Here is a 25,618-nt window from a genome sequence, read left to right as displayed (position 1 = left end):
CTTTTTTCTTGCATTTTTCTTTGTTCTCCTTTTTTTTTGTTTATTCCTTTATTTCCTACTTCTTTTCACATTATTTTTTCAACCACGGGAGCAGCAGTCACGTGAGTGGCACGCACTTGTCCAGGAAACATCAGCCCTATGAGCAGCCTACCTCGAGCCTAAGGGCAGCAGCCTCATGTGACCTGCCCCGTCCACAGAGCAGCAGCTGTGTGAGCGGCCTGCTTCCCCTTCTGAGGAGCAGCAACCATGTGAGCAGTCTGACTTGTCCAAGGAAGAGCAGCCACTGGAGCAATCTTCCTACATCTGAGGAAAAGCAGCCCTGTGAAGCCCGCCCCCATCCGAGGAGCAGCAGCTGCGCACACCCTGCAGTAGTCTGAGGAGCAGCAGCTGCACAAGCATCTTGGAATCGTCCAAGCAGCAGCAGCCACACGAGCACTCTGCCCAATCCAAGGAACAGAGGCTGTATGGGCAGCCCACCCCCATTGAAAAGCAACAGTTCTGTGAGTGGCCATGCCCCATTGGAGGAGCAGCAGCCCAACCCTGTCCAAGGAGCAGCAGCGACACGAGCAGACCGCCCACGTCTGAGGAGCAGCAGTCTTACACAGCACGCACTGGTCCGAGGAGCAGAGCCACAACAGCCTGCACCTGTCTGACGAGCAGCAGACGGGTGAGTGGCGCATCCCCATCTGAGGAGGAGCAGCCACGCGTGCAGCTCACGCCCGTCCAAAGATCAGCAGCCTTGCAAGCAGCCCATTCCTGTCTGAGGAGCAAAAGACTTGCAATCAACCTGTCCAAGTCCTAGGAGCAGTAGCCCAACAAGCAGCACACCACATCAGAGGAACAACAGCAGCGTGCATCCAGCCCCCATCGAAGGATCAGCAGCCATGTGAGCAGTCCGCCCCAGTTCAAGGAGTAGCAGCTGCGTGTGTAGCCCACCCCCATCCAAAGAACAGATACCTCGTGATCAGCACATCGTTCGTCTGAGGAACGGCAGCTGCGTGTGAAGCTTCCCCGCACCAGGCAGAGGAACCACCACAGCTGTGAACAGCACCCACCAGAGGAGCGGCTGCCAACTGAGGAGCAGCTGCTACCACAACTGCTTGAGGAGCAACCACAACTCGAGGAGCCACTGCCACCCAAGGAGCAGCTCCTGAATGACTCAACATCTAGATATGTCGGTGAGATCAAACATGGGTAGACAAAGAAACCCCCAAAGGAAAGAAAAGGAGGACGCACCAGAAAAGCAGCTAAGTGAAACAGAGGCATGCAGCTTGACAGACAAAGAATTCAGATTAAGGGTGCTAGAATCCATAAACCAGATGGAGGAAAAAATAAACAACTTATGCAAGAACATAGAAGAAACAGAAGAAAAAAACCATCAACTTATATAAGAATCAAAAAGAAACGAATGAAAAAAAATCAATAAATTATGGAAGAACCAAGAAGAAATGAAGAGTGTTATAGCTGTAATAAAAAACACCATTGAAAGTTTCTATAGTAGACTAGGAGAAGCAGAGGACTGAATTAGCGACTTAGAAGACAGGGAGGCAAAAGACACCCAAACTGAACTGCAATTGGAGAAAAAATATTCAAAGACAGGAGGCGAGCCTAAGGGAACAATGGAACAACATGAAACGAAACAACATGCGAATAATAGGGGTTCCTGAACAACAGAAAGAGGAACAAGGGTTAGAAAACCTATTGGAAGAAATAATATCCGAAAACTTCCCTCAGGTGGGGAAGAAAAAAGTCACACAAGCACAGAGTTCCAAACAATGTGAACCCCAAAAGACCCACATCAAGACTCATCATAATCACCATGGCAAATGTTCAGGACATAGAGAGAATCTTAAAGGCTACAAGAGAGAGACTGAAAGTTACATACAAGTGATCTCCCATTAGTTATCAAATGATTTCTCAACAGAAACACATCAGGCCAGAAAAGAATGGATGGAAATTAACAAAGTGATGCAAAGCAAAGGTCTGAATCCAAGAATACTATATCCAGCAAGGCTATCATTCAGAATTGAAGGGGAAATAAGAAGCTTCACAGACAAAAAAAGGCTAAGGGAGTTTATCACCACCAAGCCAGCAATGTTAAAAATGCTAAAAGGACTGGTGAAAAAAAGAAGAAAGACAAAGCTAAGAAAGAAAACAGGCACAAAAAATAGAAATGGCTACAAACAAGTACCTTTCAATAATAACTTTAAATGTACATGGACTAAATGCTCCAATCAAAAGACATCAAGTGGCTGAATGGATAAAAAACAATGACCCATATATGTGCTGTCTACAAGAGACCCTCCTCAGAAGAATGGACTCACAGAGACTGAAAGTGAAGGGATGGAAAAATATCTTTCAGGCAAACGGAAATGAAAGAAAAAAAAAAAAAAACAGCTGTGGTAGCAATACTTATATCGGACAAAATAGACCTCAAAGTGAAGGCCATAATAAGAGATAAAGAAGGCCACTTCATAATACTAAAGGGATCAATACAAGAGGCTATAACCCTGATAAACATATATCCACCCAATGCAGGAGTTCCCAAATACATAAAAAAAAGCTCCTGGAAGACATCAAGGGAGAGATCGACAACAATACAATCATAGTAAGGGACTTTAATACACCACTGACATCACTGGATAAATCCTCTAGACAAACAATTGGCAAAGAACCAGCAATCCTAAATGACTCACTAGATCAGATGGACTTAATTGACATCTTCAGAACATTTCACCGCAAATCCAGGGAATATATGTTCTTCTGAAGTGCTCATAGGACATTTTCAAAAATAGACCACGTATTGTGCCACAAAGTCTACCCAAATTCAAGAAGATTGAAAGCATCTTCTCAGACCACATTGGCATAATATTAGAAATAAACTACAATAAAAACCATCCAAAATACTCAAACACTGGAAGCTGAATAGCATGTTATTCAATATTGATTGGTTACCAATGAGATCAAAGAAGAAATGAAAAACATCCTGGAAACTAATGACAATGAAAACACAACAATCCAAAACCTATGGGACACAATGAAAGCAGTCCTGTGAGGGAAGTGTATAGCTCTACAGGCCTATCTCAAAAAACAAGAAAAATGGTAGTAAATCATCTAACTCTACAACTCAAAGAACTAGAAAGAGAGCAAGATGAAAACCCCAGAGTGAGCAGAAGGAAGGAGATAATAAAGATTAGAGCAGAAAAAAATGACATAGAGACCAAAAAAATACAGAAAATCAATGAAACCAAGAGCTGGTTCTTTGAAAGGATAAACAAGATTGACAAACCTCTAGCCAGGCTCACCAAGAAGCAGAGAGAGAGGACCCATATAAACAAAATCAGAAATGATAGAGGCGAAATAACAACAGACCCCCACAGAAATATAAATGATTGTTAAAAAATACTATGGAAAACTCAACTCCAACAAACTAGACAACCCGTAGGAAATCGACATGTTCCTAGAAAAATACAACATTCCAAAACTCAATCAGGAAGAATCAAAACATCTCAAAAGGCCAATAACTATGGAAGAAATTAGAGCAGTCATCAAAAAGCTACCAGCAAACAAAAGCCAGGGTCAGACAGCTTCACAGGGGAGTTTTACCAAAAACTCAACAAAGACCTAAAACCTATCCTGCTTACACTTCTACAAGAATCCAAGAGGAAGGAACACTTTCAAGATCATTCTATGAAGCCAGTATCACCCTAATACCAAAACCAGGTAAAGACAACACAATGAAAGAGACTTACAGGCCAATATCCCTCATGAACAAAGATGCCAGAATCCTCAACAAAATCTTAGCAAATCAGATCCAGCAGTATATCAGAAAGATCATACACTATGGCCAAGTAGGATTTTTCTCAAGGATGCAAGGATGGTACAATATCAGAAAATCAATAAACATGATACATCACATAAACAAACTGAGAGTAAAAATCCACATAGTCATATAAAGTGATGCAGAAAAAGCATTTGACAAAATCCAACACCCAATTTTGAGAAAAACTCTAAGCAAACAGGGCATAGAGGGATCATACTTCAACATAATAAAAGCCTTATTTGACAAACCTACAGACATCATACTCAATAGGCAAAAACAATTACTCTAAGAAGAGGAACAAGACAGGGATGCCCACTCTCACCATTTCTGTTCGACAGAGTACTGGTAGTGCTAGGCAATACAGTCAGACAAGAAGAAGTCAAACAAGGCATGCTAAGTGGAAAAGAAGAAGTAAAACTGTCATAATTCGCAGATGGCATGGTATTGTCCATAGAAATACCTAAAGACTCCATCAAAAAAACTAGGAGATTTAACAAATGAATTTGGCAATGTAGCAGGGTACAAAATTAACACCCAGAATTCTATGGCTTTTTGATACACGGATAATGAACTCAGAAATAGAAACAAACAAACAAAAATGCCATTTAGCAGTGCAACAAAAATTTAAGAAACCTAGGAATAAACTTAACTAAGGGGGTAAAAAGCTGTTCTTGGAAAACTACAGGAAATTGAAAAAAAGTGATAGAGGAAGACTAAAGCAAATAGAAGAACATACCATATTCATGGATTGGTACAATCAACATCATTAAAAATGTTCATAGTACCCAAAGCAATGTACAGTTTTAAGGTATTCCCCATTAAAATATCAATGGCGTATCTCACAGACCTAGAAGAAAGTTTCCAAAAATTCCTATGGATTTAAAAAAAGACCCCAAAGAGTTAACCACAATCTGGACAAAGAAGAACAAAGTTGGAGGGATAACCATACCAGATATCAAGCTATATTACAAAGCCACCATTCTCAGAACTGCCTGTTACTGGCACTAAAGCAGACATAAAGACCAATGGGACAGAACAGAGAACATAGAAGTCGACCCTAACCATTATACTCAATTAATATTTGACAAAGGTGGCAAAAGCATAGAATGGAGTCATACAGTGTCTTCAATAATTGGTGTTGGAACCTGGATGGCAATCAGGCCTAGGCGGGGTGGGACAGGTGAGGCCGCGAGGCAGGGTGGGGCCTGGCGGGGCTGGGCGAGGCAGGGTGGCTGTGCACTGGGCTAAGACTAGGCTATCACAGGCAGAGAGACTATTGCCCTTCCCACAAGGTCTGGGGCCTCTGGGCTGGGTCCCATGTAGGAACTTAGCCTGGACAGCTGCAGAGAGGAGGATGAGGCGCCGGGCACCAAGGGGTGGCCCACACCCCAGGCGAGGGTGCACTTACAAGTGACAAGGTTCATCATGGAGGCAGGTGTCAAGCTAGGGATGCAGTCCGTTCCCCTCGCCACCGCCTGTGCCATTTACTGTAAGTTCTTCTGCGAGATCAACGTGGAAGCCTATGACCCCTACTTGGTCGCCATGTCTGCCCTTTACGTGGCTGGCAAAGTGGAAGAACAGCCCCTGCTAACCCGTGAAATCATCAACGTGTCCAACAGGTACTTCCACCCAGGCAGCGAGCCCTTGGAAATGGACTCCCGATTCTGGGTGATCCGGGACAGCATTGTGCAGTGCGAGCTCCTTGTGCTGCGGGTACTGCGCTTCCAAGTCTCCTTTCCGTACCCACACAGGTACCTGCTCCACTACCTGATTTCTCTCAAGAACTGGCTGAATCCTTACAGCTGGCAACGGACCCCCATCTCCATCACTGCCTGGGCCCTGCTGCGGGACAGCTACGAGGGGGGGTGGGGGGGGCTGTGCGTCCGGTTCCAGGCTCAGCACATAGCCGAGGCGGTGCTCCACCTGGCCCTGCAGGTCTATGGGGTCCAGGTGCCTGCCGAGGCTAAGGCTGAGAAGCCATGGTGGCACGTATTTAGTGCAGACCTTACCAAGCCAATCATAGATAACATTGTGTCTGACCTCACTCGGTTTTATACCATGGACAGAGAGATCCCCGAAGGCCCTGGCCCAGGCCTGCCCAAAGAGAAGCCTGGGATGCTCGGCTGCCAGGGGACAGCGCCACCACATCGCCCTGACGGTCTGTCCCCAGAGCACTGGCTGGGAGGACTGGTTTTGTGCTGCTGGAGACAGGCCAGAGAAGGCAATGATATGCTGCCACTTTGATTCTCAGGCTTTGACTCTCCCTGGCAGCCAAGGTCCAGATGGGGATGGGCGCTGCACCTCCCAAGGGCAGGAGCGTGCAGTGGGCGGCTCTGAGGACTCAGTGTCTGCTTTTTTCCTTTGAAAGGATGCAGACTACAGCCGAGGTTTGGGATCAGTGGAAGGAAAATCAAAGAATGGATGGGATTGTGCCCCAGGGGATTTTTTTAAAGGCCAGATTTAGAGAAAGCATGACTCAATTAACAGAGGAAATTGTATTTTGTTTCATTGAAGATATTACAAAGCCAAAATAAAAACATAATAATAATTGGTGTTGGACATATAGCATACATACATGCAAAAAAGTTAATCTAGACCACCAACTTACACCATACACAAGTATAAACTGGAAATGAATAAAAGACTTAAACATAAGTGGGTAACCATGAAAATCTTAGAAGAATCCATAGGCAGCAAAATAGCAGGCATCTGTCTCAGCAATACCTTTACTGATACAGCTCCTAGGGCATTGGAAACTGAGGAGAAAAGAAACAAATGGGATGAAGTCAAATTAAAACACTTTTGCAGAGAAGAAGAAGCCAACAAATACAAGAACAACAACAACAACAAAACAAGGAAGTCCACTGCCTGGGAGAAGATATTTGCCAATGTTATATCCGATGAGGACCTATTCTCCAAAATTCATACTGAACTCATCCAATTAAACAAAAGGAAGATCAACATCCCAGTAAAAAAATGGGCACCACCAGCACGAAGGCCCTCTCTGACTTATGGTGGTCCAGTCCCTGTGATGATTATTACAGCCACACAAGAGATGGATATGATGGCGGCACGGCAATTACTCCAGCAGCTGATGGGACACTCCTGTAAGAGGTTCTGAGTGTGGTGCTGGCGGCGATCACAGGATACACCATGTACACAAGAGAGAGTGATTCATGCAGTACAGTAGCTCACCTGATTGGGCACTTGGGGAGCCAGGGGGGAAGCCCCTGTGACAGAAGAATTAGAGACTGAAATTAAAAATGATAAGGTACCGACAAAATTTTATTGTAAAGAATGTGGCTTCTGTTATTTAAGGTGACTAAAAGCAAATGGTAGGTTTGGGGGAGGCATCAAGAATTCTAGTTACCATTATGAAGTTTCAGGATTAGAGGCAAGTTTTGAATTATACCAGGTTGTTTCATAAGTGCTGATTTAAATTACAATATACTTAAATGTTTAAATTTTACATATTGTATTGTTAAAATATTCAGAATATAAGCACAACCAACAGACCAACAGAGGAAAGACACTGGGAGTGGGTGACAAGAACAAGTGACTAGGAATAGGGGAGGCCAGGGGGAGGTCAGTAGAAAAAAAGAAAGAGACATATATATTACTTTTTGTAAAAACATAAACACTAACATTACCAAAAATTTTCAGAAGAAAGTGTTCTGCAAATGGGATTTCTTGTCTGATTTTATGACAAACACATAAAAGCAATCTGTTTGGATGGTGAGTTATATTCATGGCCCTAAATTTCCCAGGGTGTCTATGACCATATGTGCATAAAGTCTATGAAGTGAACTGTATACAAAATGAAGCAGTGTGTTATTTCGTCATGGCATGCTGCCCTGTTTTCCAGTTAGGGAGGGTAAACAAATGAGGTATTCTCCTTGGAAAACCTAAATGGATAAAAGGATTGAAGAACCTCTGACAAGGCTGCAAAACAAGGATTCCTCCAGCTCTGTGGCCCACACTTTGCCCCCTAAGATACTGATAAGGAGCAGGCCAATCCCACTGGCCCCAGGAGGAAGAGGAGACCTTGGGGAAATGGGAGATGGTGGTGAGCAGCAACAGGGCAATGTGGCGTGGCAGCACAGCAGCCTAGGCCTCGGCATGAGGAAGATCCGCAGACACCTGTGGAAAGGAGTATAGGAAGAACATGTCATGGCAGCCCCTGTTGAGGGGCAGGTGGAAAGGCCTGAAGGTGCTGTGGGTGGTCTAGAGGGAGAGTTCAGAGGAGGGGCTGAGGTAATCTGCTTTGACTCTGAGTGACAATGGACATGCACACTCTCTCCCCCTGCCTAAGCCCCCCTGCCTGATCTGGAATTGCACTGCACTTGTTGTGCTGGTAGTTCCTGTCTCAGGCACACACCCTGAGGTCCGGGGGTCACAGGCTGTATCCTTCCCAGCATCCAGGTGTCCCTGTGAGAGAAAAGTAATGGCCCAGGAACCTGGCAGCACACCAGGGGAGAGCCCAGGCAGCCCCTCCTCACCCGCCCTGTCCACTCTGGGGACCATCTTCCTCTCATAGTTCTCCAGGGGATTGAGCCACAGGTCCTTGCTGATGATCTGGTAGGGCAAACAGGAGACCATAGGGACCTGAATAGAATTGCAAGCAGCAGGTGGACACAGGAAGCTGCATGCTGGCATGGCCAGTGACATCCAACCTCAGCAATCCTGCCAGATCCTGCCACGCTGTTGTCAGAGAACCAGTAGAAGAAGCTGGCGCTGCTGTCCTGGAGCCTGTGGCTGTAGGCTTCTCATTCACAATGCTGGAACCACTGAATCGGAGTGGCACTGGACACCCTGTATCCTGCAGGAGAGGGGTATGTGAAGCTGGGCACATGGCCTTCCATCCCTGCCCACCACCAGCTGACGCCCATACAGGGAGCCTCCTGTTACTTGTGAGAGTGATGAGATACTTCTTCACAATCACATGGTTGCGGAAGTAGGGGTTGCTGCAGAAGTACAGGCTAATGGTGCAGCAACCCCAGGGATGCCTGACTTCCCTCACCTGCAGAAGGAAAGTGGATCCAGGGAGTGAAATCGCTGCCCAGGGCTCCAGCCTGTAGCTGTTTTCAGGGACAGGCCACTTACCCACCTGCCCTCCACCACTCCCTGGAGCAGGTAGACTGACCTTCAAATTGATCATGTGACCAAGGATGTTTTCACCTTGGACCCTGATCATTGCCGACAACTCTGGGTGGTTGACAAACTGCTGTGGGTCAAGCAACCTGCACCTTGGGAGCTGGGCATGGACCAGCTAGAAAGAGCAGCCTGGCCTGGCCTCTCCTTCCCTTAAGGCCACTCCTTCTCCATCAAGGGCAGAAAGGGGCACAGCACCACTCTGTTTCCTGACAGACCCTGATGCCCACCGGACTGCTTTGTGCTGGGGGCTTGACAGGTTACACATCACACATTAATGCTTCTGACTGAGGAACTGGACATAGAGACGGCCTGTAAGGCAGCATTAGTTAGTCCCAGAACAGCCCGTGCAACACAGCCCTGTCTGTGGGCATCAGCCCCTGGTGTATGCGTGCCTCTGCGTTGGAGCTCTGCCCCTGGACACCCTGGTAATGCTTCTATGGTGCCTGTACAAGACAGAGGGTGTCTCCAGGATCCTGGGCCAGACCGGGGCGCACTGCCCCTAGATTGTCCTCAATGTTCTTTTCTATGGGAACCATCCCCGCTTACACGGTTCTCCTGCACTGTCCCATGTTCCTTGTGATCCTGCTCCTCTACCCTCAAGGATACAGCTGTGAGCCAGAACCCAGGGATGCACCGGATATTGAGGCTTCTCCGTTTGAAATAGGGCTTGAGCCTCTGCCGAGTCCTGCACCTGAGCCGAGAGAAGGCCCTGCTGGCTTGCTCGTTCATGGGCTCCATCTCCAATTGGAGAAACTGGAGCACCTCCAGAGGGGACCAGGTGAACTTGGCCCTGGGCCCTGACTGGGCCTCCTCCTGCTGCACTGGCTGCTCTTCTTCTGGCTTTGCTTTGGCCTTGGACTGAGGCTCCACCTCTCCCACCTGTTCCACTCCCTTCATGGTGCCCTCCACTCCCCCTGCAGGAAAAACTGCTCTACTGCAATTAATTGCTCCTCCATCCACCCCTCCTCCTGGTGGTCACTCCCTTGCGGGTCACCTGGATCCTGTGCCTCCAGCCTCAGCTCTTTACTCACCACCTCCTCCTGCCTCCCCACCTGCAGATCTGGGAAAACCTCCTCACCTGCCCACTTGGCCTGCCATGGCACCACCTGCAGAAGGCCCTCTGTCCACAGGATAAACTGAGCCTGTGCCTGCAACTCCTCCCCCAGGCCCTCCTTGTCTTCCCCTTGCTCCTCACTCTGGGTTCCCTGCTGCACCTCACTCTCCTCTCCCTGCACACACTGCTCTGCAGCCACCCAGTCCTCCCCTCTCCCGCACTCAAGATCAAGCCCAACATCCTGGCCTGTGTCCAACCTCAGCTCCAGGATCACAGCCTCCCCCACCTGCATGAAGTCCTCCCACTCCAGCCCCAAAGCTGCCCTCTGAACCTCCTGTGCCCTTGTGTCCTGGGTATCACCACTTTCCTGCACCGAGGTGAAGCTAAAAGCCTCCTGGATGATCCTGCTTGCCCTGTCCTTCCTGGTGCAATGGCCCTGGGGAGCCCTGTGAATCCTCAGGCGCCCTGCAGCTGAAGGCCCCCTAGTGGAACTGAGAGGAAGCGCGCTGCCCCCAGGAGCCCCTCAGTCTCCCAACACAGCCTGACTCTGGATGCCCCCTGGCTCTGAGACTGGTGCTGTGAAGGAGCAGGTGGTGCAGAGCCTGCTGAGTCCAGGCAAGGTGCTTGCTCACTGGTGCATGCAACCAGGCCCTGATGTGCTGAGTGGGGGCACAGGGGGCTCATGCACAGGCGCTGGTCATGTGAGCATGTGGTACAGAAGGCACCTAGCCAGGCCCAGCCTGCTGTTTCTGGGTGGGCTCCACAAAAGCCTCCTCTAATCACAGATGGGGCAGTGGGCGTCACCCTGCGAAGCCCTGCCACTTACTCAAAGCTCTGGTGTAGATAGTTGGTAGACTCAGAGGTATCCTATTATTAGCCTGAAAACCGAGATTTTGCAAGCTTAGAAACTTGACCTGACTGAAAAGAAGGAAGAAATGGTGGAACTTGAAAATGACTTCAGGTTTTCTCACTGTGCAGAATAAAGTCAAACATTGCTTCAGTTAAATATTTTAGCCGTTGTTCTCCCCACATGAACTACAATAATAATGTGCTTTGTGTTGATATTTACTGCTGTGTTGCTGACAATTACCTGGAGGAGAAGTTAAGGTGATTCAATGGCTTGAAAAAAGTTTAGCTAAATCTGATTGCAGGTCTAATTAAGCAAGTTTATTCCATATATATATATATATATATATATATATATATATATATATTATATGGCTAAGTTGACTCGTGCATGTGTGATACATATGAAGCTCTTACTGGCGCCAATTGCATGAGTGTGTTTCAATTTGTCATTGTCAATCTGCATTTGATTGACACTGCTATTATAGAGAAAGGGCAAATAGCAGTATTATGGTATTTCTTCTAATTAATTTCCTTTCAACATGCACGAATCCATGCACCTGGCCACTGGTATTCTAATAGTGGCAAAATATCATCCGTGAATGGTAATATTCTATTGGGCAGGACATGCCAAATTGGTCGCACATATCTATCCTATCTAATAAAAGAGAAATATGGTAATTGGCGTACGACCGCTACCCTTCCCATTGGCTAATCAGGGCGATATGCAAATTAACTGCCAGCCAAGTTGGAGGTTAACTGCCAACAAAGATGGCAGTTAATTTGCATACATAGGTGCAATGCTAGGAGGCGAAAGGGGAAGGAGGGAAGAAGCCGCCTGCCCTGACTGCAATTGGAAACCCAGTGGCAGCCAAGAGCCAGAGAACCGAGCTGCTTTTGCTCAGAGAAGCCAGGCTGCCTTTGCTGGCTTCTGTGATAGGAGGACCTGGCCACCTTTGCTGGCCCTGGGCCAGTAATCGGAGAAGCTGGGTGGGGCAGGGAACAGGCAGATGTCTGCCTCTTCCCTGCCCAGCGTGGCTTCTCAGATCACTGATCACCAGTGATGGGAGAACACCCAGAGGCGGGGCCAGAGGCCAGGCTGCATAGCTGCCTGGGGACACCATTTGGACCCCAGGGGCGAAGCAGCCAGTCCCCAGCAAGAGACCCAGAAGGCGACCCAGGTGCTGGGGCTGCATCGCTGCTGGGTCAGAAATCCGGTGCCCAGGCTGAGGAGACCCAGGACCCAGAGCTGCGTTGCAGCTGGGGCACACGATCCGGTGCCCAGGCTGAGGAGACCCAGGGCCCGGGGCTGTGTAGCAGCTGGGGCACGCCATCCGGTTCGGGGGCGATGCAGCCAGGCCCGAGAAGGAGACCCAGAAGGAGACCCAGGGGCCTCCCAAGAGGAGAGTCTCCATGGCCAGATGGCGTGGTGTCGGGGCAGGAATAAAGACCCGAGGTGACTCAGATGCCTGGCCACAGGGTTAGTCCAGCCAGCAGGGCCTTTCAGTTGGGACTGGGGTGGGGGTGGGGCAGGGAGGCAAGCTGGAAATAGAGAACTACAACTCACAGGAGGCTTAGCAGCCGGGCCTGGGTGCCTGGCTGTGAAATCCAATGGGCTGTAGTTTTGCAAGCCACTTTAAACTAGAGGCTTGCAAGGTTGGAAGTTCTGCGCCTGGAGCCAGGGAGAAATGGAGCTGGAGCAGAGAGAGGGGTCCATGGCAGCCGTGGGCTTTGAGGAGTTCTCAGCACCTCCTGGCTGGGAGCTGGCGCTTCCTCCGCTGAAGGTGGTCACATCCTGGAGAGCGAGCTTGAGACCGAAGTGGAGTTCCTGTCTGGGGGTCTGGGCAGCTCCAGCCTCCAGGAGCTAGAGGAAGAGGAGGAGGCAGCCTGAGGCTGGCAACAGCGGCGCCAAAGGGAACTTAATCGCAGGAAGTACCAGGCGCTGCAGGGAGATTGAGCAGGCGAAGGAGTGGGTCCTGAACAGGCTCCATCAGATATAGAGGATAACATGGAGACTCCAGCAGGAGAGGAGGTTCCTCATGAAGGTGCTGGACTCCTACGGTGACAACTACTGGGCCAGCCAGTTCACCATCTTACTGGAGGATGAGGGCAGCCAGGGCACAGATGCCCCCACCCCAGGCAACGCTGAGAACCAGCCTCCAGAGAAAGAGGGGCTGTCCCCGCCCAGGAGGACGCCAGCGCCTGCAGAAGCCAGCAGCCTGGCCCCTGGCGAGGGGCCCAGGGGTTGGAAGAGGCGGCGAGTGCCACCGGAAGGGGGCCAGGCGTGAGTCCCGCTGTCTCTGGAGCTGGCCCCCATGCAGATAAAGGTGGAGGAAGACTTTGGCTTCAAAGCGGTCGAGGCTTTGGACACAAGTTGGGTTTCTGGGGGCCAGACAAGTAGCTGCCCTACCCCACCCTAGCCAGCTCCCCCTTTGACTGACCCCCCAATAAACAGACCCCATGCTCTCCTTGGCAAAAAAAAGCTTATAGAGGCATGCTTTTAGGATCAAATAGTATAAATATAGATGTAACAGGACAATAAAAAGAGAACCTGGATATGATGATCACCTGAATGCTGCCTCTGTGTCATTCCTTCGTCGTCGACTCCATCCACACCTTTGGGAACCCCCGGACCTACTGAGGCAGGGCCCCAACATTCCTCTTCTTATAAGGACTTCAGTGAGATGGGCTAAGGGTCCCACTAGAACTGCCTCAATTTAATCTAATCCCCTCTTTAAAGATCTTATCTCTATACACAGGTACATTCTGAGGTTCTGGAGATTAGGATTCTAACATACATTTTGTTGATTACCCAAATCAGCCCTTAACAACCAACATGTTTCAGAAAGGAGATTCCTACAGGGTTATTTACCAAACATTCAGAAGTATTTTTAAAAGAGCTAAGTCCCTAGCCCACTGTGCGCGCCCCTCCTGGCGAAGAGGGAAGGCCTGGGTTCCAGGCGCCGAAGGAAAACTGGTGCCAGCAGCCAGGGGAAGGGGCCCTCAAGGGGCCCCAGATTGCGAGAGGGCACAGGGCGGGCTGAGGGACCCACCTGAGTGCACAGATTTTTGTGCACCGGGCCTCTAGTATATATATATATATATATATATATATATATATATATATATATATATATAAAAGCATAAGCGACATTATGAGTGGTTGGTACGATGCACACCGACCACCAGGACGCAGACGCTCAACACAGGAGCTTCCCCCAGGTGGTCAAGGCTCTCCCACAGCGAGAGCATCACTCAGCCAGAAGCCGGGCTAAAGGCTGGAAAGTGCAGCTGTGACAGCAAGAGCCTCTGCTGCCTATGTGACAAGGCTACGAACCAGTGGTGGCAGGTGGAGTGGGGCCTGGATGAGCGGGAACACAGCACCTGGCTCCAGCTTGGGCTCCTGCCCGGCTGCCTGCCATTTCGTGCACTGCTACATCCCTCAGGAGGTGTCAGACCTAACCTGGCAGTCCCACATCTCCCAAGGTGTCCCAGATTGCGTGAGGGCGCAGGCCAGGCTGTGGGACGCCACCAGTGCTTAAATTTCGTTCACCGGGCCTCTAGTCATTTTATTATTTATCACCGATTTAGCATGGTTCTCTTCTAATGCTGAATAATTTAAAGGTATAACCTGAATTTTGGTAATGATGGCCATATAGATTTTACTGCTCTTTAGCAGTATTATTTAATGGCTTATATGAAGGGTACTAATCTCCTTCAAAATATGAGAAATATTACATCTCCCACAAACAGTACTATGTTTCAGTGCTAATTCTTTCCACTAATGTCCCTAAATGAGCCTTTCACTAATTTTCTTTGCTCACTAGCTCATCCAAAATTGAAATGGGCAGGCTGCTTGTCTATATTCAAGTGCAGAGGCATATTCTTCTTAATTACACTGATGCTATCAATACTTTCAATTTTCCAACATAAATTATAGTGAGGGTCTCAGTGTTAGATTTTAAAACATCTCTTTACTAATATGAATAAGTCACTTTTACCTTATTTCTTCACAACGATGTGCACGCTCTGATTTGGAACTTGCAATGCCTAACTCTTTGAAGTGTGCCTTCCCAACCTTGTTTTCATTAAAAACAGACCATCTGAATCCACATTGGTCACTTTTCACCCTGTTGAGATAATGTAGACATTCCTTGGGTTATGTTGGACTCAAAGTACATAGGTTCTGGATACCTCTCCATACCCCATTTATATATTTTTTAAAAAAGTTTGATCATTTCTACGTATGTACATATATGCTTTATGGTTTTTTTATTATTATTATTCATTTACCACAAGTAAAGGTCAGGAATTGTTATCTTTCTTTTAATTTTTTTTTTTTTTTTTTTTTTTTTTTTTACTGTTTCACGCCATTACTGCTGTGTATGTGTACTCCATGTGAGTGACATACGTGCTTATGTAGGTGGGTTCTGACTTACGCGAATATTGCATTATATCCCACTTCAGGAACGTGTCAACAATGTAATGCGAGGAACTACAGTAATTGCATCCTATTGATTCAGTTGTAGTTATTTGGTCTCCACATTTCCTCAATACGTATATGATTGTTGGAAGCACAAAGTATATCTTTATATATTTATTAGAGGCCCGGTGCACAAAAATTTGTGCACTCGGGGGGGGGGGTCCCTCAGCCTGGCCTGTGCCCTCTCGCAGTCTGGGACCCCTTGGGAGATAACGACCTGCTGGCTTAGGCCTGCTCCCGGGTGGCAGAGGGCAGGCCCAATCTCTTGGTGCAGCCCCTGGTTGGGCTCAGAGCAGGGCCCACTGGGATTTGGGGCACCACCCCCTGTCATGCACAGAGCAGGGCGGATTGGGAGGTTGCGATGCCACCCTCAGTCATGCTCAGAGTAGGGCCAATTGGGGGGTTGGGGCACCGTCCCCTGTCACACTCAAGGCAGGGTCGATGGGGAGGTGGTGGCACCAACCCTTGTCACGCACAGAGCAGGGCCGATCAGAGGGTTGGGGCACTGCCCCCTGTCACGCACAGAGCAGGGCCGATCAGGGGGTTGGGGAGCTCACCCCCCCAGCCCCCACCTGTCACGCACAGAGCAGGGCCCATTAGGGGGTTGGGGAGCATCACCCTGTCACTAAAAGAGTAGGGCCGATAGGGGAGTTGGCACAACACCCCCTGTCACCCACAGAGCAGGGCCGATCAGGGGAGTTGGGGCGCCACCACTGTCACACTCAGGGCAGGGCCGATGGGGAGGTTATGACTCTACCCCATCACACACAGAGCAGGGCCCATGGTGGGGGGTTGGGGCGCCGCCCTCTATCACCCACAGAGAAGGGCAATCAGGGGGTTTGGGCGCTGCCCCCTGTCACGCTGATCCTGGTGCAGGGAGGCCCCTCGGCTCCGCTGATCCTGGTGCTGGGAGGCATATTATCCTTTTACTATATAGAATAGAGAACTGGTTCATGGGTGGGGCTGGCTGGTTTGCCCTGAAGAGTGTTCTGGATCAGGGGTGGGGGTCTCCACTGGGGTGCCTGGCCAGCCTGGATGAGGGGATGTTTGCAGCTGGTCAAACACCCTTCAGGGTGGGGGTCCCCACTGGGGTGCCTGGCCAGTCTGGGTGAGGGGCTGAGGGCTGTTTTCAGGCTGGGACTGAAGCTCCCAACTGCTCCTTTTTTCTTTTTCTTTTTTTAATTCTGGGCCAGCTTTAGCTCTGAGGCTCCAGCTCTTAGGCCTCCGCTCCTGAAAGCAGGTATCTGGTTTGTTTTAGTTCTCAAAACTCTGTATCAACCCCAGCTCTGAGATACCAGCTGGCTGAGGTTTTGTTTAGCGTCTATATTTGTTACAATGTTTGAAACTGCAGGCTCAGAGGCCAGCAGCAGCCGGCGGGGAATGGTGGAGTCCTCCGTCACTGAAGCAAGCAAGCCTCATGTTAGTTTCAAGCTGCCTGGCTGCCGGCCGCCATCTTGGCTGACAGTTAATTTGCATATTGCCCTGATTAGCCAATGGGAAGGGTAGCCGTCGTACGCCAATTACCATGTTTCTCTTTTATTAGATTAGATGTGTTTCTTAGAATTATCATTCAATAAAAATAAATGCCTTGTCCTTATAAAAAGATCTGGCCTTATAATTGAATGGCCTAATACATTTTAGAGTAGGGCACCATTACCAAAGTTTCTCAGAAGAACATGTGTTGAAATGAAGAGTATATCCTGCCAACCCCTACTTGAAACAAGAGCCTTAGTTGGGATCCATCATGATCCAAACAGAGACAGAAACAGTAAGAGACATGGCAGGTTTATGTTACTATATGCCTACTGAGCATGCCTCAATGCACATTTCCTGATGGTGCTATTGATCAGAATGTGCACTCACAGGACATTAGGGCCTTCATGCACAACTCCATCCTGAAACCACATGAAAAGGAGTGTATTGGACAAGAATGTTAGCAGGGACTTTACAATGCAGAGGGATTCTGAAGAAGATTGAAAAAGGTGGCAGAACCCTAGCCAATTTGGAACAGTGGACAGATCACTGGCCTTCAGACCGAAGGGCCCAGATTTGATTCAGGTCAAGGGCACTTACCTGGGAGTGGAATAAATCACCAGTCTGGGGCATGCAGGAGGGAGCTGATCAATGAATCTCTCTCATCACTGATGTTTCTAACTCTCACTCGCTCTCCGTTTCTCTCAGAGATAAATAAAAATATTTTTAAAAGAATGGTGGCAGAATAAGTGTATGCTGCAGGGACATGCTCCCAGGAACAAACTGATATTCCAACTAAAATACAGAACAACTTCCTGAATAATCAATGGAAAACTCACAGGAGAGAACCCTGACACCCGAGGACCGAAGGTGGAGGCCACGTAGACACTGGTAGGAGGAGAGGAGGCTGGAAGGGGGCGGGCCTGACACCCACAGACAGCAACTGAAGTCTCGGAGAGATATCTCAGCTGTGGAGGACTGCCACTGAGAACTCTGGGTCTAATCCCCAAGCTGGGCCTCCTAGCAGAGAGCACCAGAACTGAGGAGGGTACCCATATAACCTGTGGATGTGAATAGCAGCAGGTCACTGTCTGCCAGGGAGAGACAACTGGAAATTCAGGCATCCTCTTAAAGGGCCAACGCACAAACTTCCCTGTGGAGCCACATACCTTGTGCCCTGGCAAAGGGAGGGTGAAGTGGACTGGAGCTGTGAGGGAAAAAGCCAGAACTGGGAGTCAAGGTTACCAGCTCAGAAGACAAACACTTCAAGTTCCTGGGAGAAGTCATTTCCTCATGCAGCAGAGAAAATCTCTCCCATGCAGACATTTGCTTTTCCTGGAGGGGACACAATTAACACACACTACTGGTAAACACCGTGCCCTGAGGGCAGTTAAGAGATTATAAATAACAATTAACCTCCAGGCAGAGGCAACTGCCCCACCTTGTTGAAACAAACTCTTGTCACAGCTGATGACCATTGCCTTGGAGGCAAGTGAAGTTGGAATCCTATCAGTCTATAGACAGAGGAGATCTCTGGATTCTTTGAGTCTTTGCCTGACCGAATTAGTCAGAAACATACTTTAACAATGTCCTGCACTAGAGACTGAGAGGCATATAGGATCCACCTAGCTCCTCACCACAAACCCAGACAGAAAGCCAGAAAGAGGAAACAAAGAAACAACCCCCAATAACAGAACTAGAGAATTCTTCAGATATAGAGATAGATGAAGCACAGAGCAGACATTTAAATGAATCTGACTTCAGAGTTATGAGGGTAGAAGAGCTCAAGAGCATGAAAAAAGATATAGTGACTATGAAAAGAACAGTCCTAGATATAAAATGACGTAACACAAATAAAGAACACATTGGAAGGAATAGGCAGATATTAGGGAAAGCTGAGGATCAATCACTGAATTAGAACAAAGTTAAAAATATCACCCAATAAAAAAAAGACAGAAAAAAATAAGATTTAAAAAAACAAAAACAAAAAAAAACAGGAGGACCACTTACCTAACAGTATTAGAATAGCGAGAGTGACAAAAGAGGCAGGAGGAGAGAAAGGCATAGAGGTCTTTGAAGAAACAATGGCAGAACACTTACCTAACCTGATAAAGGAAAATCCCACACAAGATCAAGAGCCAAAGAGAACCCCAAAGAAGAAGTACCCAAACAAACCCGTGCCCAGACACATCATAATTAAAATGCCAAAAATTAAAGACAAAGAGAGAATCTTCAAGGCAGCAAGATAAAACTGTTAGCTATGAAGGAGTTCCCATAAGGCTGACTCCTGATCTCTCATCAGAAACTCTACAGGCCAGAAGAAGATGGCATGAAGTACTCAAGTTAATGGAAAGTAAGGATCTGAGGCCAAGATTACTATATCCAGCAATTCTTTCAATCAAAATAGACGGTCAAATACAGAGCTTCCTAGACCGAAAAAGGCTGAAGGAGTACATCATCTCCAAGCAAGCTTTACAAGAAATGCTACAGAGATTGCTGTAATGAGAAGGAGAAACAGAGACAGAAACTTAGCCACACAGAAACGAAATGGAAATAAATAAATAAATACCTATGAATAATAACCCTAAATGCAAGTGGGTCAATGCTCCAATCTAAAGGTGTAGTGGAGCAAAATGGATACAAAAACATGATGCAAGTATATGCTTTCTACAGGAGCACCATCTCAAAACAAAAGACACACACAGGATGAGAGTGAAGGAATGGGAAAAATTTCCATGCAAATGGAAATGAAAAAAATAAACAAGGCTGAAGTAACAATATGGGTATCAGACCAAATAGACTTTAAGATAAAGGCCATCACAAGAGACAGAAAGGTCACTGCATGATACTAAAGGGACCAACCAACAAGACAATATAAACCTAGTAAACATATATTCACCCAACAGAGGAGCACCTCAATATATATATATATCTCAAACAAACAAACAAAAAATCAAAACTAACAAAAATTCTAGAAGACTTTTACAGAGAGTGTGACAACAGGACAGTCACAGTAAGGGAATTTATCACCCCTCTGACTTCTCTGGATAGATCTTCCATATGTAAAAATAACAAGGATGCAGAGCCTCTAAAGGACACACTGGATCCATTAGATTTAATTGACATTTTAGAATAGCGGTTCTCAACCCGTGGGTTGCGACCCCTTTGTGGGTCAAATGGCCCTTTCACCAGAGTCGCCTAAGTAAAGGGTGTCCTAAAATTCACGCGTGAAGTAATTTTGATAGAAAACAAGGTTTATAATTAAAAACTGTACATTTTTATTGACTCATAAAGAAAGTAAAAGAACTGCACTTGGAAAACTACAGGCCATTGAAATGGAGATAAAGATATCAACCAATGGACTAATATACCATGTTGATGGGTTGGTAGAATTAACATCATTAACATGTCCATACTCCCGAAAGCAATCTATAGATTAATTGTAATCTCCATTAATATACCAACAGAATATATCACAGACACAGAAAAAAATCCTCCAAAAATTGAAATGGAGTAAAAATAGCCTGAGCAATCTGAGGAAAAAGAAAAAAGTTGGCGGACACACAATACCAGATATTAAGCTATAATATAAAGCCACCATTCTCAAAACTGCCTGCTACTGCCACTAGAAAAGACATATACTCCACTGAAACAGAACAGAGTACCCCGAAGTGGACCCAAGTCATTATGCTCTATTATTAATTTAAAAAGGAGGCAAGACCATACAATGGAGTCAAGATATTCTCTTCAATAAATGTTAGGAAAATTAGAAAGATACATGCAGAATAATGAAACTAGACCACCTACTTACACCATTCACAAAAATAAACTCAAAGTGGATAAAGGACTTAAACATCAGATGAGAATCTATAAAAAATCTTACAAGATTGCATATGTAGCAAAATATCAGATACGTCTCCGCAATATCTTTACCGATACAGCTTCAAAGGCAATGCACACAAAGGGGAAAATAAACAAATTGACTACATCAAAATAAAAATCTTTTGCACAGCAAACAAAATCCTGAACAAAACAATAAGAAAGCCCACAGCATAGAAGAACATATTTCCCAATGGTATCCGGATAAGTGTTGAATATCCAAAGATTTCAGGGAACTCACACAAATTAACAATAGGAAGATAAACAATCCAATCAAAACAAAGGACCTAAATTAACACTTTTCAAAAGGGGACCTACAAAAGGCCAAGAGACATACAAAAAAAATGCTCAAAGGCACGAACAGTCCAAGAGATGCAAATCAAAACGACAATGAGTTACCAATCCACACCTGTCAGAATAGCTGTCAGAAAAAAATCAACAAACCACAAGTGCTGGTGAGGATGCAGAGAAAAAGCAACAATACCCACATCAGACAAAATAGACTTTAAAATAAAGGCATGCTTAATGCAGTAACAATAAACAACAAAGACAGGTATAATAATATTAAAAAATAATAAAAATATCAAAAGGTACTCTCTGAACTCAGGCTCAAGGAAAACAAGTAACCTTGTCATCTTGAACTATGTGTGCTCTTATTCGAACTGCATTATGCCTAATTCGTATTGGGGATCAAAAGTCTGTAATACCTAAGGCCCTGGATCCAAGAAAACAGCCACACAAAAAAGAATCCATGTGCACTGCTGGTGGGAATGCAGACTGATGCAAGCACTGTGGAAAACCGTGTAGAGTTTTCTCAAAAAATTAAAAATGGAGCTCCCATTTGACCCAGTATTCTCTCTTCTAGGCATATATATCCCAAGAAATGAGATAGACCAATCAGGAAAGATATATGCAACTGTATGTTCATACCAGCCCAATTTACAATAGCTAAGATTTGGAAACTGTCTCAGTGCCCATTAGCAGATGCACGGATGAATGAGCTGTGGAACATCTATACAATGGAATACTCTACTGCTATAACAAAGAATGAACTCTTATAATTTGAAACAGCATGGATGGACTTGGAGAGCATTACACTAAGCAAATTAAGCCACTCAGAGAATGATAAATATCACATTCTCACTCATTTGTGGAATATAATGAACAACATTAACTGATGAACAACAAGACATCTAGACACAAAGAAGCACTGATCACACTGTCAAACCTCAGAGTTAAGTGCTGGAGGTAAAGACCAACAGTAGTATGTGTCTGTGTGTATGTGTGTGTGTGTGTGTGTGTATAGATGTATGTGTGTGTGTGTATATATATATATATATATATATATATATATATATACACACACACATATATATATATATATACATACCTATATATGTATATATATATATATATACTATCTAATAATAGATAAACATGGGAATTAACCATAACTTCACTACCCTTCCCATTGGCTAATCAGCGAGATATGCAAATTAACTCCCAATCAAGATGCCTGCCGGAAGCCACGCAGCTGAAGTGAACATGAGGCTTGGTTGCTCCAGTGACGGAGGAAGCCCAGTTTCCCCACCTGTGGCAGCCCTGCTCTGAGCTCCAGATGCAACAATGTTGCAATTATAGAAGCTAAACAAACCCAGACACCTGCTTTCAGCCAGCCATAGCCTCAAGCTGCAGCCGGCTCTCAGCTCCAGTGACAGCAATAGAAGGTAAATAAATCCCAGAATAAAAAATAAAAAGAAGAGGCTGGGAGCTTCAGTCGCCTGCCATCCTGAAAACGGCCCTTAGCCCCTCACCCAGACTGGTCAGGAACCCCATTGGGGACCCCTACTCTGAAGAGTGTGTGACCAGCTGCAAACAGCCATCAGCCCCTCACCCAGGCTGGCCAGGAACCACAGTGGGGACCCCACCCTGATCTGGAACACACTTCAGGGAAAACCAGCCGGCCCCCTCCCATGCACCAGGCTTCTATCCTATATAGTAAAAGAGTAATATGCAAACTGACCCTAACAGCAGAAAGACTGAGAATGACTGGTCACTATGACACACACTGACCACCAGGGGGCAGACGCTCAATGCAGGTGCTGCCCTCTGGTAGTCAGGTCACTCTCACATGGGAGGAGCTATGCTCAGCCACAAGCCAGGCTGATGGCTGCCATTACAGCAGTGGTGGAGGGAGGCTCTCCAGACTCATCAGCAGTGCTAAGGATGTCTGACTGCAGCTTAGGTCTTCTCCCCGCTGGCAAGTGGACATCTCCCGAGGGCTGCCAGGCTGCCAGAGGAATGTCTGATTGCCATCTTCGGCCCAATTCCCCGGGGAGCAGGCCTAAGCCAGCAGGTGGTCATCCCCTGAGGGGTCCCAGACTGCGAGAGGGCACAGGCTGGGCTGAGGGACCCCCTCTCCCCTGAGTGCACAAATTTTTGTGCACTGGGCCTGTATATATATATATATATATATATATATATATATATATATATATATATATATATATATTGATACAGGGCTAATGAACTTTGATAAACAGCAGGGCTGAAAATCCGCATTATATTACCCTGCTGTTGGCAAAATGGCTGAAGGCAATCTGCTAACCTGATAATTAAAGTAACTAATCATCGGAGAGATGCAAATCAAAATAACAATGAGGTACCATCTCACACTGTCAGACTGGCTATCTTCAACAAATCAACAAACGACAAGTGCTGGAGAGGATGTGGAGAAAAAGGAACACTCGTGCACTGCTGGTGGGAATGCAGACTGGTGCAGCCACGATGGAAGACAGTCTGGACCTTCCTCAAAAAACTAAAAATGGAACTCCCATTTGATGCTATGGTCTCACTTCTAGGAATATATCTCAAGAAATCAGAAACACCAATCAGAAAGGATATATGCACCCATATGTTCATAGCAGCACAATTCAACATAGCTAAGATCTGGAAACAGTCCAAGTGTCCATTAGTAGATGAATGGATTAGAGAACTGTGGTACATCTACATGATGGAATACTATGCTGCTGTAAAAAAGAAGGAACTCTTACCATTTGCAATGGCATGGATGGAACTGGAGAGCATTATGCTAAGTGAAATAAGCCAGTCAATGAAGGAAAAACAGCACATGATCTCACTCACTCATGGATAATAAAGACTATTATAAACTTAAAAAAAATAAGAAGACTATTGGCTCATGAAAGAGTGCACTCATTCATTCTTTAAAAAACATACTGAGATCTTAATGTTTCCAAATAATACATATATTTATTAAAAAAGAAAGAGAACTGTGCTCGTTTCGGCACCACATGTACTAACATTGGAACGATATAGAGAAGATTAGCATGGCCCCTGCACAAGGATGACATGCAAATTCGTGAAGCGTTACATATTATTTTATATGAAATGCTGAAAGGTATTCTTTAAGAAGAGGAAGAAGTAAAGGTAAAGATAAAAATTATGAACAACAAATACATGTCTATCAACAAGTGAATCTAAAAATCAAGTGAGTAAAAAATCTGATCAGAGTAAACTGGTGAATATAATATAAAATTGGGCATAGAGAGGGGGTGGACTGAAAATTCTTGCGGAGGAAAGGGATGTGGGGCGTGTGGGGAGCGTGGGAGGAGACTGGACAAAAATCGTACACCTATGGATGAGGACAGTGTCGGGGTAAGGGCAGAAGGTGGGGTGGGAACTGGGTGGAGGGGAGCTATGGAGGAAAAAGAGGAACAACTGTAATAATCTGAACAATAATGATAAAAAAAAATAAATGAAGCAGCGTGTTACTTCTTCATGGCATGCTGCCCTGTTTCCAGTTAGGGAGAGTAAACAATTTACATATTTTCCTTGGAAAACCTAAATGGAAAAAAGGATTGGGGAACCTCCACCAAAGCTGCAAAACAATTCTTGACCTTCTTCCTGTGACATTTTGTATGTCCTCAACCTTGAAAGGAATAGTATAAATAGGGAAATATTGCATACGGAATGATATAAAAGTTTGAAGAAGTCTAAATGTGGGCATCCTTTTGCTTACTTAAGTGACATCAGCACTTTCTGAAGTGGTTATACTAAGATTGAAACAGAGATTACCACTTAAATGGAACCAGTTAGCTTCCTGACTATACTTCTGAACGGAGTGAACAAAAGTGCCCCTAGATTGTGATATGTATTTTATTGGAGAACTATTCAGGCACTTTCTCTGCAACTATTTGACATTTAATGTACCACAAAGGGTATGATCACTCAAACTCTGAGTTATCTTGAATCCTCAGTATTTTTATTAGTGAATATAAACAAACATCATGAATGGGAAAGGTTTTTAAAAACTCACCTCTTGGACTGTTGAGTGTATAGTTATCAACAAGCCTTCCAACTTCAATTTTAAATATTACCCCAATAATGTGTGGTTTTTTTAACATTCTTTTTATTGAAATAGTGTATGTGAAATTAGTTGAAAATTTAGGAAGCTTGGACCTCAAAATTTTAAGGATTTTAAAATGTAGCCTGTCAGATTGCACGTTGTGGGGTGGAACAAACCATGAATGGCATGGCTCAGTGAGCCCATTTTTCATTGCCAGCTGGCATGCACCTGGATTGGTGAAATACTTAGTAAAGCCATTTGGATGCCAAATTTACTCAGCCTAATTTTTCCACTGTAGGTTTGTATTAATAACGTATTATGGTACAGAGAAATACAACAAGACAAACAATACAAAACGTCCCAGCATGAAATAGATCACTTTATATACAATCCCATGGGGAAGTGGACTAGAAAGGAAGATTAAAGGGGAAGAAGGAACAGCATATAAATCCTGACCATGACAAAAGGCTCTCTTGTATTTCTAAACGGATATTCAGGGTATCAAAACACTAAACTATGTACATACTTTTAGATATATAT

At 45.8% G+C, this 25,618-nt stretch overlaps 1 pseudogene across 1 annotated transcript; it reads left to right on the top strand.

Moving 5' to 3' along the window:
* The first annotated feature begins 12,565 nt into the window (after positions 1 to 12,565).
* Positions 12,566 to 13,317, top strand: LOC308512529 (TCF3 fusion partner-like; annotated as a pseudogene). Its single transcript has one exon. The product of its transcript is annotated as a TCF3 fusion partner-like (transcript).
* The last annotated feature ends 12,301 nt before the right edge of the window (positions 13,318 to 25,618 follow it).

Source organism: Myotis nattereri, assembly GCF_964212035.1.
Source record: "Myotis nattereri genome assembly, chromosome: Y".
Taxonomy (NCBI): domain Eukaryota; kingdom Metazoa; phylum Chordata; class Mammalia; order Chiroptera; family Vespertilionidae; genus Myotis; species Myotis nattereri.
Note: the sequence above shows the minus strand (reverse complement) of the source record. Positions and strands in the feature narration are given on the sequence as shown.